The 16,044-nt window shown below is 35.9% G+C and overlaps 1 long non-coding RNA gene across 1 annotated transcript; it reads right to left on the bottom strand.

The window, feature by feature from the left end:
* Positions 1–11,146: 11,146 nt before the first annotated feature.
* Positions 11,147–15,796, bottom strand: LOC136828492 (uncharacterized). Its single transcript, XR_010850064.1, has 5 exons — positions 15,080–15,796; positions 12,898–13,388; positions 12,419–12,506; positions 11,836–11,951; positions 11,147–11,278 (listed from the first exon to the last, which is right to left on the bottom strand). It is a non-coding gene; the product is annotated as an uncharacterized lncRNA (long non-coding RNA).
* Positions 15,797–16,044: the final 248 nt, after the last annotated feature.

Below are 16,044 nucleotides of genomic sequence, written 5' to 3'. Positions count from 1 at the left end.
AGGGAATAGCCTAGAGGTGATACTGTACCTGACATTTTACAAGTATTTACGGCATTGTTTCACACAAGTTACGTTTACATGACGCTTTAAAATAAGTCTAAATGAAATAACGACGTAACGGGCGACACTTACGATCGTTATATGACGAAATAAAACGACAAAGGCGACGAAATAACTCTGTTGTCATGAGGGAAAGGTTGGTCTCATGTTGGCGGCCATGTTTGTGTGTTTACATTCTGAGTGAGCGATAACGAGCCTAAAATAAAAACCTAAAAAATATATGAAATCGTAATATAATTTATGGAATGTAATTTAATTATTTTCATTAAAATGTTATACTTATTTATCATTATATTGAAAATTCATATTCTATATTATATCTATGGTATTAAATTTAAGATTCATATTCTTTGCAATTCCCTTTAAGCTTGTATTTGAATTATTTTCTCAAATATTTTAAATGGATTTAATATTATGTTTAATATTTATGTTCAATATCACATTCAACATATGTTTAAAAATGATATTCTTCGCAATTAACTTTAGGCTTGTCTGTTTTAAGAAATTTACGGGGCCTACGACGCTATAGACACCTATTGACAGCTGAAATAACTAAAATATAAAAAAAAGAACAATAAATACTAACTGATAACTTGATTTGTTTACATAAACATTTAACCTTCGGTTTTACGTAAATAACAACGAATTACAACGATTTAATATAATTTAAAGATTATTAAATCTTTCTTGTTTTCTCTGGTCCTAAATATTGTTCTTTGATGTTACTAAAATTAGCAAAATAAATTATTTTAAAAATACTGCTAAGTAACTATTAAACTTTTGGCTTCGTGCAGCATACAACTATTGTCTAAGTTTTAACTAATTCGCATATAGAAATATTTGTATTTAAATATTTGATGAAATATAAAAAATATTAATATATACTTTTGATTTATATGAAAACTATTATTAATGAAGTATTTTTTTTAATTAAAACTGAGATATATAAAAGGTATTTTCCTATGAGTGTCTGGTAAAACAAACCGACAGATGAACTTTGAAACCTGCCGCAGATTTTAAAGTAAAACATTACGAATCGTTTTATCGATTATTAAATAGGCAAATGCAGGATTATTGACTGAATTGAATAAAGTATTCGTAAGTGATAAAGGAAATATGAAGTTAGACTTCGCCTCGAACTTAGATACTTTTGGGGATAATTTCTCGAGTTGTCTTATAAAACATTATCTTGACATCATTTAAAACAAATCGAATTTTTGAATGAAAGATGACGTCACTGCCCTGAAGATTACTACCGGTTTCCATGGAAACCGACGTTTGTACACGAGTTTTAAAACAAAGTCTATTAGTTTTACTGATAAAACTTATATAATAAAAGTTATATTTATATGCTAATATATCATAATAAGTTATTTTACTTATTAATTTATGAAAATATATGTTTAAATTCCTAATTTATCAATAAAAATATAAATTTATGAGATCGCTACTCACACCGTATGGTTATACTGCGGAATTGTCGTCTGCTTCAGTTCAAAAAGGAGGTAGAAACTGGCAACTTTCGCTCAAATTCATCGTTATTTACGTTCGATAATTGGGTTATTTCAGCGATTTACATGACATTTCTGGCATGAATATTTAAACTGAGTTTTGATGTATATCCAGCCTATAAAAAGCGAATTTTAAAAATAAAAAAAAGCAACTCTTCTATTCTTCCTACTATCGGGTTCCCTCGACTTTTATGATTTGCTGTTGGGCCAGAGTTTTTGCTCTTATTTCCGAAATAGATACGAAAAATGCAAATTCAAGCCCAACAGCAAATCATAAGCTGATGGAACCCGAGAAGTTAGTAGGAGATTGTAAAAGTTGTCTCTTGTTACTTTTAAAAATCGTTTTTTTAGACTGGATATGTATCAAATCTCAGTTTCTTTGTCTTACCATATTCCTATATATATATTAATGAATATTCCTGCAAAAAAACTGTCACGTAAATCGTTGAAATTACTTATTTATCGAACGTAAATGACTACAAATTTGAGGAGAAGTTGCCAGTTTCTGCCTTCTTTTTGAACTGAAGCAGACGACAATTCAGCAGAATAACCATACGGCATGAGTAGGGAGCTCATAAACTTATATTTTTATTGATAAATTCGGCATTTAAACAGTATTTTTATGAATTTAAAATATAAAAAACTTATTTTAATTTATTACTATATAATTAAGCTATTATATAAGTTTTATCATAAAAAATAATAGACTTTATGAAAATCGTAAGCCGACCTTGGTTTCCATGGAAACCAGTGAGTTCTACTCCCGGCCAGTGACGTCATCCTTCATTCATAAATTCGATTCCCGACGAAGTACCGAATAAATAATAATCATTTATCAAGAAATGAAAGCAAAAGTAGCTTTCATTCGTCGTTAATTAACGTTGGCATTTAACATGTAGCCTTTACTACTTATGAAAAGTAAAGTAAAGATACCCATTATTATTTGGTTTTTGCCCTAAATTTTAGTTAATTTAAGCTTTTTTAACCGTTAATTTTAACTGTTAAAATTATTTCTCTTTTTAATTTGGATTTAAATACTGTAGCTGTAAATAAATAATAATAATAATAATAATAATAATAATAATAATAATAATAATAATAATAATAATAATAATGTCTTTTTTATTTGAAATTAATTCCACTGAAATTTTCCCCTAAAAACAAAAAAACTAAAATAAACATGAAACGGAGGTGTGAGCTTCTTCCAAACAGCACATCATAAACCGAAGGGTTCCTCTAAGGCCCCGTCCACACTGGCAGGCACTGCCCGACGGGCAAACACTGTCCCCATAACCGTTCCACTATACTGACCGACCGCATATGGAGGCAGAACGATGCGATTGTCTGTTAACACTGCTTCAGAAGCGAGAGAAACTATAAACAGCTGGAAGTGCCCGATGGGCATGCCCGCTAGTGTAGACAGGCCCTTACAGAGTGAAATCTGGGCGGGAAAGTTGTCGTACCTGATTGGCTGTCAATTACGTCATCAACACCACCTCTGATTGGCTATAGTTTGTGTTTACTATGTTGGTTTGTGTGTCTGCAGACGAATTTTTCAGTGTGGCCACAAGTCAAAATAAGAACTTGCAAGTAATTTCTTTTATATGGTTTTTTTTTCGAGCAGTATTATAGATAAAAGTTTACAATAATTGTTTAATTTATCAATAAACTTTTTTTTAATATATGATACGAATTTATAATGGGATTTTTAATGTTAAAAGTACATAGAATCGTCCATGGTTTTCCAGGCAGCCATGCTGGATGCAGTGTATCCATACAGAAATAAAAGCTATCCAGAAGGCTCTTCCCTTTTAAGCTGTCTTTTAAGTCATTACAATTGATAATATTTTCAGATATCTATTTAATTGAGAAAAAAAAGCGATTGAAATTATACAAAAACGTAATTTGAAATACACTAGATATAACAATATAAAGTGGTTTTTAAAGGAGTGTTTGGCAGCTATGTAGTGTGTGTGTATGAAAGGAATGCCATATTTGTTTCCATGGCAACCACTATTTTTTTTACCTTTCTAATAGGAACTACACATTTGAAGAACTAAATATTCATTATAAATCTGTTTAGAAATTTATATTTTTCTATATTTTAATTATAATCAATGGCTAATATTACTTGAAACTGTCGAATAGATAACAGAAAACTAATCTAGTTAAGGTTCTTATGGTAATGATAAGGCTAGGCTGTATATTCTAGTCTGCATAATTATTAAAAAAATAGAGTACTTGGTAACTTTTATGAGTAATACATGTTATCAAACCTTTATTAAGGAATAATCGAATTCTGAATGGTTCTGATTATGCTCTATTTTGGTTATTCAATTAATTGAATCATGAAAATGAAACGAAATAAGATCAGTTTCTTTTAAAAACCTCACTGGAATCTTTGTGGATTGTGGTATCTGACAACAATAGGTTGTAACGTCGTCATCAGCCACAGCCAATCACAGCCCATGTTGATGATGTCATCAATAACCAATGAGGGTGCAGACACTTTCCTGCTAAGAATGCTGTGTTTCTGAGGGTTCCTCAACTTATGCTGTGCTGTTAGTGAAGATCTTGGGTACCCAAAATTTTCCTGCTCCAATATTTTTAAAATTTTTTGGTTTGAAATCTTCTTGTTTATTTAGTGCAATTTAAAGGAGAATAATGTAAAGTAATTTAAATTATTTTTTCAAATAGTAAATTTATTGATGATATACTATAATTAATTTTTCAATCAAATTTCTAATTCCAATATGACAAAAAAACCATTATTATTATTATTATTATTATTATTATTATTATTATTATTATTATTATTCATTGAGAACTATGAAACATATTAGCAGAACATATTACTAACATTTGGTTAGCATAGTGATGATAAAGCTGGTGAGCATTGCCCGTGCTAATCCAGGTTATCAGAGCCTTGTTAACATATTTTGGCATAACTAATGAAATCTAGGTTAGCATAACCTAGGCTATTGTAGCTGAGCTTAAACTAGGATAACATATGTTAACATAGTTTATGATAACTTATGTTATCATAACATTTGATACTGAAACGTATGCCAACTAATGTTAGCCTTGGCAGACACTCGCGACAGTTATCATAACCTAGACAAACACAGGTTAGCCTTATGTTAGGATAACATCAGTTAGCATAACTTAGGCCCCGTCCACACGGTCGAGCTTTGCTCTGCGAACTTTGCTCGGTGTGACGTCAGAAACGGAGAAACGGAGAGCAAAGCTTCGTGTGGGGCTTTCCTAATGTTTATCGAAGTATCGAGGCTTTGCCTGGAGCAGGCCTGTTAACTGACGGAAATATTTCTGGTAAACGGATAAAGACGTCACCTAAGGAAAAGTTTCCGTAAAGCGCAATTTCATGGAAAACTTTCACAAATAAATAAATAAAGGAAAATAAACAAGAGTTTCTCGTTATTTTACCCTTCACAATGAATACGTCAGGTAAGTATGACCTATGGGAACTTTGAAAACCAAATATATTAACATCCTTTATTGTAATGCTACGGAAATCTGTCAGTCTAGTCCATTATGGAGGCAGCTCACTGACATTTGACCAATCAGGCGACAAGAAGATTCCTTAAGGTTCTTTACAACTTATCAATCATACTTCATACTCTATTTTTTTGTAAGAAATAAGTATACTCATAATCGCATTGTCTAAAAACCATGCATAAGTTCATCAATAAATAACTACTAATTTTTTTTTTTTGTTAGGGTCCACTCTCATATAGTTGAAATCTGATTCATAGCCATGTCTCAGCTCCCGCAATATCGTTATATGACTTCCTCCTATGTCTGCTCTTCTTTGTAGCCACTCTTTACACCACGTCCTTTTCTGCCTTGTCGCTTTTATCTTTGCACACATTGCTACAACAATACACAGCACGATTTTCTTCTTGCGTGTCTTACGATCCATATTGTACGCAACTCGGTCCTGTGTCAGTCACTGCCAGGCTCTCACTATCCAACCAGCGTCGTTCGGACAGCAGCATAAATGCGTACGACAGGCTTAGCCCGCAAAGAGGCAAAGTTTACCGAGCAGAGCTCTACCGTGTGGACGGGGCCTTAGGCAAGCCTGGATTAGCACAGGCTATGCTTACCTACATACGCAAAGTTATGCTAACGCTTGTTAGCATAACTGGGTCTAATCGAACACTCGCTCGTTGGTGGATGGGGGTGAGATCTCTCTCTCTGCCCCTGTCCTTATCTCTGTCTCTGCCTGTCCCCTCTGTCTCTCTCTCTCTCTTCACCTTTCCCTATCTGTCTTAATCTCCTCTCTGTCTGTCTGTCTGTCTCTCTGTCCGAGATCAAGGAGGTTATGGTAGTCAATAAGATATTTTTTTTGGGGGGGGCGGCAGTCACCCCGCCTTCTTCCTAGCTGAATGGTGTGTATGTGTGTGGGCTTCTGTTTACAAACACCTGAAATATTAAGTGAATTCCATTTTCACACATAATTCCAATTGAAACATTATACGCCATTTATTAGTGAGATGCTATCGACGCTGGGCAAATAAAAATACATTTTAACGTTCAAAAAAGTAAAACAAGTTTTTTGAGAGTAAAATCTACAGTCAAGTTCCGTCCCATTCTTTTGCTGAAATTAAATACAGTTTATTTTATTATTAAATATTATACGGTTTAGTGATCTGCCGTCTCACTCGGAATAACAAACTTTTATATACCGAAGCATATAAAGTGTTTAAAACGTTGTGGAAGAAAGTTACAAAGGTCCTACACACACGCATACAACAAACAGACACTCACACAAGTGTACAGTCACTGACCCCCATACGAAGCTATTTAATTTGTTTTGAAATGAAAACAAACAAAATGAGGCACAAAATCGAATTATTGTTTCAAAGGCTAGGAGGGCAAACAAAGTCTTTTGGGGGGTGGGGGTGGGGGGGGCGCATCAGTGTCTTGAGGGGGGCAAGTGCTCCCGACAAAATGACGCCCCTGCCTACGGAGTGGAGGATTGAGAGAACTCACCAGTTTTCCAGCTCCACAAAGGAAAAATGTAATGGATAAATGTGATTATCAAGTATTTGTTAGTGGAATGGAATGGAATATGAAATTAGGCTTGAAGTATTTGTTAGTCTCCACATAGGAGTTCTCGTGGTTCTATAGACGAGGCTGTCAGAGCAGTTAGTAGAGACAGTCCTGATTTTCTACAGCTTCCTTGCCCAGTCAGAAATCAAAAGGCAGTACCAAAGTGGTTAACTTTCCATGGCCGATCCCTCCTATTTACATATTTGGTCAACAGTTTTACAACCACGCTCTCAGTCAGAGCTATTACCAGACATTCCTGGTTTTCTGATCGATTTCTACAGCTTCCTTCCCCAGTCATCATCTCAAGTTTGCTATGCAATGAAAGACAGACAAGCTACCTTCTGTCTGGTCACAATCAAGAGATTGAAGGTGATTTAATGCATAATATCCACCTGCACTTTGTTCTTATGAACGTAGAATGACTCCTTTGCCATCAGACGTCAAAACTGATACACATACACCATAAAGGTTCGATTATCCAAAACATGGCATTTCCAAATGGGGTAGGGTTCACCTTCTGCTTCCTGACCTCTATGCTTACCTTCTTTATTTTGGCTCTATTTCAGAGAGCTAGATGAATAGGGACATTAGGAAACCAGTACCAAAGTATATTTTTTTAAAATTCTAGTAGTTCTCTATTTCAGCAAAAGCTACTTTACAGCATATCAGTTATCATTCCCCGTCAGATTAGCCTTCTCAGTGCTCAAAAGACAGGTCTCACAAGAAGCTGTTTTCTAGCTGGTGGTTCAATAAGGGATACCAGGGCACAAAATTAAAAGTCCCCTCCAGCCCCCAAGAGGACATATCTTCTTTTGCTCTGCTGACAAGGTCCTCTCCATATCTACCTGGAAAACAAAAGACATAATTTAGTACTCAATGCATGTTTGTCAGGTCAATAGTTTGCATATTTTCTTTCTTACATTCGACTCAGGATATGAAATCATTTCAAGGTACTGCTAAACACCTGTCTGTTAAGATGTCAAAATATGTAAATTTCTGGGCCCAAGGCTTCTTCAAGATTTACATGCTGACATTACCTTAGGTATACCGAGAGGAGAGAGAGAGACAAACAACAAAGAAAAATATGTACAAAAATAAACAGTATCATAATCATAACTGTTGGCAAAACGGGCACAGCCTTGTTTAAACCTTTCTGGTTGTAGTGATATTAAAAACCTTGTATTAATTAAACAAACTTTACTTTTTTTGTTAATATATTATTTTTTATTTGTTACTATTTAATGAGTCCTCAATTGTTGTTCTTGGAGTTATTGTCCCCACACTGCATGCATTAATGTTGAACCTTTCTCCTTCCAGGTGTAATGTAGGGAGGGACTACTTTCATTCAGCTTGTATGAGGAATGCAAAGCGAATGCTTCAAGCCACTCAGTGGTTTCATGATAGGAGACGATGTTGACTGTCAAGATAATTGTGTAGGTGTTTTGAAGGGAGCGACTGATGTACTTGCTGTAGGGCGCTATTTGAAATCCAAGACATAGGAACACCTAGGTACGCGATACTCATTTATAATTACTGTATACTGTTTGTGGCCTACACTGTGGGAAATTAACTTTACACCTGCAAAATTGGGTACTGGAAATTCCTGAACCGACAAAAATGAAGATGTCAGTTCATTATAAAATGTGACCAGTGGGTCTGTGCTAGATTATTACTTGGAGACATTTCCTAATGCAATAACAGTTCTCAAGGATTGGCGGAACTAGCTGAATTTGACACAAAAGCCTTATACTACTTTCTATACGTTTGCATTTTGTGTATAACAGTGCAAAGGACATTTGCTACCTTGCTGAAGGCGAAAAATAATTTTTGGTCCATTATTCATTAGGAGTGAGTTTAAGCACTTAGATTCAAGGTCTTTTTCTATATATTTTTCTGTAGTTTATGTAAAATAAGCACTGTATGATAAATATTGCTGAAAAACTTTATGATACTTAGGCTGCTTATCCTCATGATAATTAGGTTAAGGTATTCAGGTTAGGGGATGATCTGATGGCCATCAAAATTCAAATAATAAGAAAAGATTGGATTAAGATTTTCTATGTACAAGTGTGCTTAGATTCAAGTGAACAGACTAGCTAGACAGGGTTGTGCTGTCACACACACAAAACTGCATTATGCACTATTATACTACAACAGACTTCTGATCGCTGTAGCAGCAGCAATCTTATTACTTACTTGCGTTGGAAGTGTCCGACAAATCCACATCATGGAGATACTGGTGAACACACCTGAGGGATAATGTCCCGATTATGGGAGGAGCATGTCTTCTTTTTCTGCATCTTTTCCCACTTCCATGTGGGGTCTATTTTTCTGACAGCTTTCCTCCACCTGGCGCGGTCAAACAATTGGTTGTCTCTCAGGTCTTCTCTAACTACCTCCATCCAACTTCGCTTCGGTCTTCCTCTTGCTCTCCAACCAGGTACCTCCATTTGCATCACTCTCCTCCCTACATATGTCTCATCCCTTCTCATCACATGGCCATACCACTGCAGTCTTCTTTCCTGGGTCTTCTTTGATAGCTCTACGACTTTAGTAGTTCCTCTTATTCTTCCATTTTTTATCCTGTCCATTTTTGTTACTCCCAACATCCACGTGAGCCTTTTCATCTCTGGCAGGAGCATACATTGTGTCAGAATGAAATTCACCAAACATATGTTAGCAGAGCAGAAAAAATAATGACACCTAAAACATATAGTGCAAGGCCATACAGCTACCAGAACCAATTCTCGATTTCTGCCTGAATGTCCAGTTAGGAAAGTCAACCCCCAGACTGTGGGGTGAAGGGGCACTGAAAGGAACTTTAAATTGGAGCCCCCCTTAGCTAGGTAAAAATAAAAAAAAAGTACCTGTGGTTCGGATCATGCATCCCTAAGGGGAAGTTCTTCCTTAGAGTAAGAGAGAAGAAAAGATGTTATGGAAAGCAAGAGAGAGAGAGAGAGAGAGAGAGAGAGAGAGAGAGAGAGAGAGAGAGAGAGAGAGAGAGAGAGCGAGCAAATATATTCTTAAGGAAAGCAAGAGAGGGAGGAAAAAAAAGAATAATCTTAAGAAAAGCAAGAGAAGGAGAGAACAAAAAATATTCTTAAGGAAAGCAAGAGTGGGACAGAACAAAAAAACATTTTCAAGGAGAGCAAGAGAGGGAGAACAAAAATATTCTTAAGGAAAGCAAGAGTGGGACAAAACAAAAAATTGTTCTTAAGGAGAGCAAGAGAGGGAGAGAAAAAAAATATTCTTAAGGACAGCAAGAGAGGGAGAGAAAAAAAAATATTCTTAAGGACAGCAAGAGAGGGAGAGAAAAAAAATATTCTTAAGGACAGCAAGAGAGGGAGAGAAAAAAATATTCTTAAGGAAAGCAAGAGTAAGACAGAACAAAAAAATATTCTTAAGGAAAGCAGGAGAGGGAGAAAAAAAAATATTCTTCAGGAAAGCAAGAGAGGGAGAGAACAAAAAATATTTTCAAGGAAAGCAAGAGAGGGAGAAAAAAGAATATCCTTATGGAAAGCAAGAGAGAGAGAGAGAGAGAGAGAGAGAGAGAGAGAGAGAGAGAGAGAGAGAGAGAGAGAGAGAGAGAGAGAGAGAGAGAGAGAACAAAACATATTCTTATGGAAAGCAAGAGAGGGAAAGAACAAAAATTATTCTAAAGGAAAGCAAGAGAGGGAGAAAACGAATATTTTAAACAAGTGTAAAATGTCCTGAAGTTATTGTGGGTGAATCATTCAACGTACTAGTGTTAAAATCCTTTGCTCTGGCAGAGCTAACTCAAAACGGTTTGCCCTAAGGCAAAACTAGTATTGTGTCTAATCCAGTAATTAACAGTAAATCAATTAAAAGCCCAGCAACTCAAGAAATTAGAGACTAAAAAATTCCTTTAGTGTTGATGCTGGTCACTACAATCAATTGTCCTTAAAATGATATGTCCTTAAAACTTCCTATATGCAGAAATGGGAACTGGGTTAAGAAGGGTTCAACTGATAATATCCATGGGTCTGCCATTATCATTAATTATTATTATTATTGTATTCAGAAGATAAACCCCTGTTCATATGGAACCAGCACACATGAACCACTGACTTGAAATTCAAGCTCCCAGAGAATATGGTGTTCATTTGAAAGAAGTTACAGAAGATACCAAATACAGAAATAAGAGATATGTTATTGGAAAAGAAAAAGAGATAAATTAATAAGTAAACAGATAAAAATGTAAAAAAAAAATATATCAAAGTACAAGGAGAATTGTTTTAGGGCAGTGCTGTAATGTACTGCACCTTCCTTTGAACATCATCCTCAGGGAGACTGTTCCACAGTCCAACGTAGTGAGGAATAAAAGCCCCCTGGAATATGTCACATTATGAAAAGTAAGATTCAAAAATACTTGTCTCTAATCGTAATAGACACTGCTTTGCGTGCTTTACACCCAGTGTTGATCTAAACTTAAATCTTTCCATTTAAAAAGGGTATGATTACCCACAAACCTAAACTGTACTTACTTAAAACCTACACTTCCTGAAAAATCACCAAACATCCACACTAGGTTCCAATTCCTCAGTAGACTGATGATCAAACAATCAAAGTTTCTCCTCCAAAGGACTGGCCATGAAGATTCTTTCTGAAATTAACTAGAGAAAAAAAGAGAAAGAAGTTGACAGACAAGCTGAAAAACAGTTATACTGAATACTCTTCTAAATCAGTTATAAGAATGTCTGCACAGCTATTACTACCCATGTTGCAGAACAGGAATAGGTATGAGAAACAATGACCGTGACTTCTGATATAGAGAGAGTATTATTCAATATTTACTGAAAGGCGCATAAATGAAAATCAAACTTACCAGAGATCACCAGAAAGGATAATAGTCACTTAAGCAGGTCCACAAAAAACTGACAACAAAATGTGGAGTTATGTAGACAATAATAACGGCAAACAATAAAAGAATATATGTACGCAAATGTGGTACACTTTCTCACTTCTGAAAGGAAAATATTACGTCAAAATGAAGTCCAACACACACTTGTTAGCATAGTGGTACAACCAATGACACCTAAAATATATATGGCCCTAAAAAGCTACAAATACAAGCTCTCTATTTCTGCCTGAATGCCCAGTTAGGACACGGTGACCAAGTGTGAACCGATATTAAAACAAAGACACCGTGGAGTTTTGAGTAAAACCTTACCAGCTGAAAGAGATGATGTTGGATTTATTATTCAGAAGATGAACCCTATCCATAAGGAACACGCCTACAGGAACCAATGACTTGAAATTCAAGCTCCCGAAGAATATGGTGTTCATCTGAAAGAAGTTACAGAGTTATAGGAAACACAGACAGAAGAGATCACTCATTAAAATACAAAAAAAAAAAAAAAAAAAAATTAACAACAAAATACAAATAGATAAACTGTTAATAATGATTTGCCAAAAAGGGAAGTGGAGTCTATTTCACAACATTAAACCCAATTCACAAATGTATTCACAATATTGATACTGATATTTACACTTAAATGCTACAAAACGAGGCACAGCTTAGGATCAGAGGTCGTAAGGTCAAGAGGAAGGAAGAGGTTTGATGCTAAAGATGGGCTGACAACCATCAGTGACATCCTCAAAGATAAGCCAACAGAGATTTGGCTCTTACCATTAAACCTGATGTCTGTGGGCATCATAACGACTCTGAGGCACAGCAGGTCAGCAGAGCCGAGAAAGTAAGTGCTGTTTTGTAAGACTTCACCTCGAGTCTCTACACAAGCGTGTATACTTACTGTCTTCCAAGCGAATCTCCTTCTGGGTGCAATTCCTCCTCAGTGATGGGACTGGCCAGAAGGTTCTTTAGAGGCAAATATTGCACAACTGGAAAAAGAAATAAACAGTTCACAACCATGTTGGAATGCCTGAAACTGACGAAAATAAAAACGTACCAGAACGAGTAGTGATACAGAAAAATACTCCTATAAATCTGTTACAAGAATATCTGGGCCGCTATGACTGCCCACACTGCAGAACAAGGAAAGGTATGATATTCAGTGACCTTGACTCTTCTGATAAATGAAAAATTATTATTTTAATATTTACTGAAAAGCATATAAATAAAAATTAAACTTAGCAAAAATCGTAAGAAAGGCTAATGGTCACGTAAGAAGGTCAACAAAAAGCGGACATCAGAATGTGGAACCATGCAATTGATAACAAGGGTGAACAGACCAAAATATGTGCAAAAATAACACTTTTTAATCATAATTACCGTTGTTGGCAGAAGGAGCATCATTGCCTTGTTTAAACTTAGCTGGAGATAGACTGGTAAGAAGTACCATACCAATGCTGGACGGGCCCCTTCTCTCATTTCTGGAAGGAAAATACCGAGTCAAAACCAAAATCACCAAACAAGTATCATCAAAGAGATGTTGCATTTGTACAGTTCTACTGATATACCAAAAGGGGGATGAAGTCTATTTCACAGCATTAAACCTACTGTACTTCAGTAACGTATTTGCAATCTAAATATTGACATTGACACCCAAATGCCACAAAACAAAAGCACAATGCAGCCTCAAAGGGCTGTGGGTCATCAGGAACAGGGTTTGTTGGTAATGACTCAAGAGATTCAAGCCTTACCAGCAAAGCTGATGTCATCGGACAGCATAACGACTCAGGCACAGCACATCACAGTACTGCAGGAGGAGAGAACTTGCAGGAGTCTCCTTGTGCTCACTTGCGAATCACCCATTCAGACGACTGGATTTGAAAATCAGAAGGAAATTCAATAAAAACTTGAACTGAATTTTTCATGACCACAGGAGGAGGAGGAAACAAATGCACTGAAAGGTTTTCACTTCAAAATAAAAAAAGTTACGAAAAAGGGAATCAGGAAAAATCATTTTTTAATCAAAATATTTAAATTAAATATTGCTTTTAAGAACCCAGAAGACTTTAAACTCTAATTCGTTTTTAGCAGAAGGCCAAATAAAAATTTTAACTAATCTTGATACTGACTCCAACAAAAGGCAAAACAAAATAATCCTGAAAGAAACAAAAGGCAATAAAAAATAATCCTGAAACAAAAAAAGCAATAAAAAATAATCCTGAGAGAAAAAAGTCAATAAAAAATAATCCTGAAACAAAAAAGGCAAAGCAAAATAATCCTGAATCAAAAAAGGGAATAAAAAATAATCTCGAAACAAAAAAGGTAAAACACAATAATCCTGAAAGAAACAAAAGGCAATAAAAATAATTCTGAAACAAAAAAAGGCAATAAAAGATTATCCTGAAACAAAAACGGCAATAAAAAATAATCCTGAAACAAAAAAGGTAAAACAAAATCCTGAAACAAAAATGGAAATACAAAATATTCCTAAGAGACAAAAGGTAATAAAAATAATTCTGAAACGAAAAAGGTAAAACAAAATAATCCTGAAACAAAAAAGACAATAAAAAAATAACCCTGAAAAAAGTCAATAAAAAATAATTCTGAAAGAAAAATGAAAGTACAAAATATTCCTGAAAGAGATAAAAGGCAATAAAAAATAATAATCCCGAAACAAAACGAGGCAATACAAAATAATCCTGAAAAACAAAAGTACAAAATATTCCTGAAAGAAACTAAAAGCATTACAAAATAATCCTGAACCAAAAAAAGCAATACAAAATGGTCCTGAAACAAAAAAGGGCATTATGGAAATAATCATCATTAGGTCTTCTCAAATGTCAAGTACTGTACGTGTTTTACACAAGTTACAATCGAGCAAAATTAAGCTCCAGCTTAACATAAGCTAGTTCATTCACTAACCTACTACACCAAGACCAATTACCATTACTCCTAATACAAATGGGTCTGGAACACTTTCTGATGCTCCACGGCTAACCAATACTTGTTCCAACTACTTTTTACAAAACTACATTAATGGAAACTACTGCACTACAATTAATGTTACTGTCTACAAGATTACTACTATCTGATCCTTCCTCCTCCACGCTCTTTTATTCTCTCGTTTCAGGCCATTCCTTTTCCATGCACTGCCTTTCTTGGATGGCAACTTTTTCGACGTTCCTGCCCCTGGGTGTGAGAATACTCCGCTAAGACCAAGGCCAAGAGAAAGAGAAGGTCTGCTCACTTCCCTCCCAATCCCCCATGTAGGTGGAGCTTGTCTACCTCCTTATGGCGTCAGCAGGTGAATTGCCGTAATGAGCAGGTACCTCTAAGATATGTCATCGCCTACGTAGTTACCCCAGGTGGGAGGCAACTCCACCCAGTTGGGTAGACCTTGCCTCTCTTGGCCTTGGGTAAGACTACAAACTGCTCAGGTTATAAGCAGCAACATCCTGCTAAAAAGGAAGTATTAGAGAGGTGTCTATTGTCCAGAGGCTTTAGGAAATCAAGAACTACGAATTCACTGATGGAGATTCAATTTATATTTTAGTTCTTGTACCTTATCAGGATCCAGCTACTAGAGACTAAAGGGGAGGTTCTCTTCTCCTGATGTGTCCATACTTAGCCAATCAGGGCTTCTTGGCCTCTTCAGAATTCACACCGCGACTTCACAACTTCACGAAACTTCAGCTTCCTGAAACATGTTGGGTCATCAGACTGAATTCATCCTTCCACTGAGGCATTTCAAAAAAGGCAAAACAGATTTAAGAGTTCAGATCACAGTCAAGTAACTTTACACACACAAATTGGGATAAAGACCTTGGAGCTTGGGGTACATAGCCACACATAAACACACACACACACATAACTTGGGTTAAAGACCTTGGGTAAGCTTAGGGTACATAGCCAAACACACACAAACAGACACAAATTGGGCTAAAGACCTTGGGTAAGCTTATAGTACATGGCCACACATACACAAACACACACACACACATAACTTGGGCTAAAGACCTTGGGTAAGCTTAGGGTACATAGCCACGCATACACAAACACACACACACACACACAATTGGGTTGAAGACCTGGGGTAAGCTTAGGGTACTACTGTATCTTTTATCAATTTATTTTTTGTTGTAATAACTGACCTCTTCTTTCTGTACTTATTGCCCTCTGTTACTTTCAAATGAACACCCTAACATTCTTCGGAAGCTTGAATTTCAAGACAATGGCCCCTGTGGCGTTGTTACACATGATTAGTTTAATTTCTGAATAATAATAAATTAGGATACCAAAGAAAACCTAAAAAAGACCCAACCCTTACCTGCATAATTTAAGTCAGCGGGCAGCATAGCGACTCAGGCACAGCAGGGCACTGCAGGCAGCAGCTGCAGCAGGCCAGCTGTCAGAGCCGAGAACTTGCCGTTTTCCAAAGGCACCCCATCACGGGCCTTCTTAGACTGAGTTCTGAAACTGCTCTCCAAACATTCATACATGCAAATAAAAAGAAAAATAATATTTTCT

The sequence above is a fragment of the Macrobrachium rosenbergii genome, chromosome 43, assembly GCF_040412425.1.
Source record: "Macrobrachium rosenbergii isolate ZJJX-2024 chromosome 43, ASM4041242v1, whole genome shotgun sequence".
Classification (NCBI taxonomy): Eukaryota; Metazoa; Arthropoda; class Malacostraca; order Decapoda; family Palaemonidae; genus Macrobrachium; species Macrobrachium rosenbergii.
This window is presented reverse-complemented; position numbering and strand designations above follow the sequence as displayed.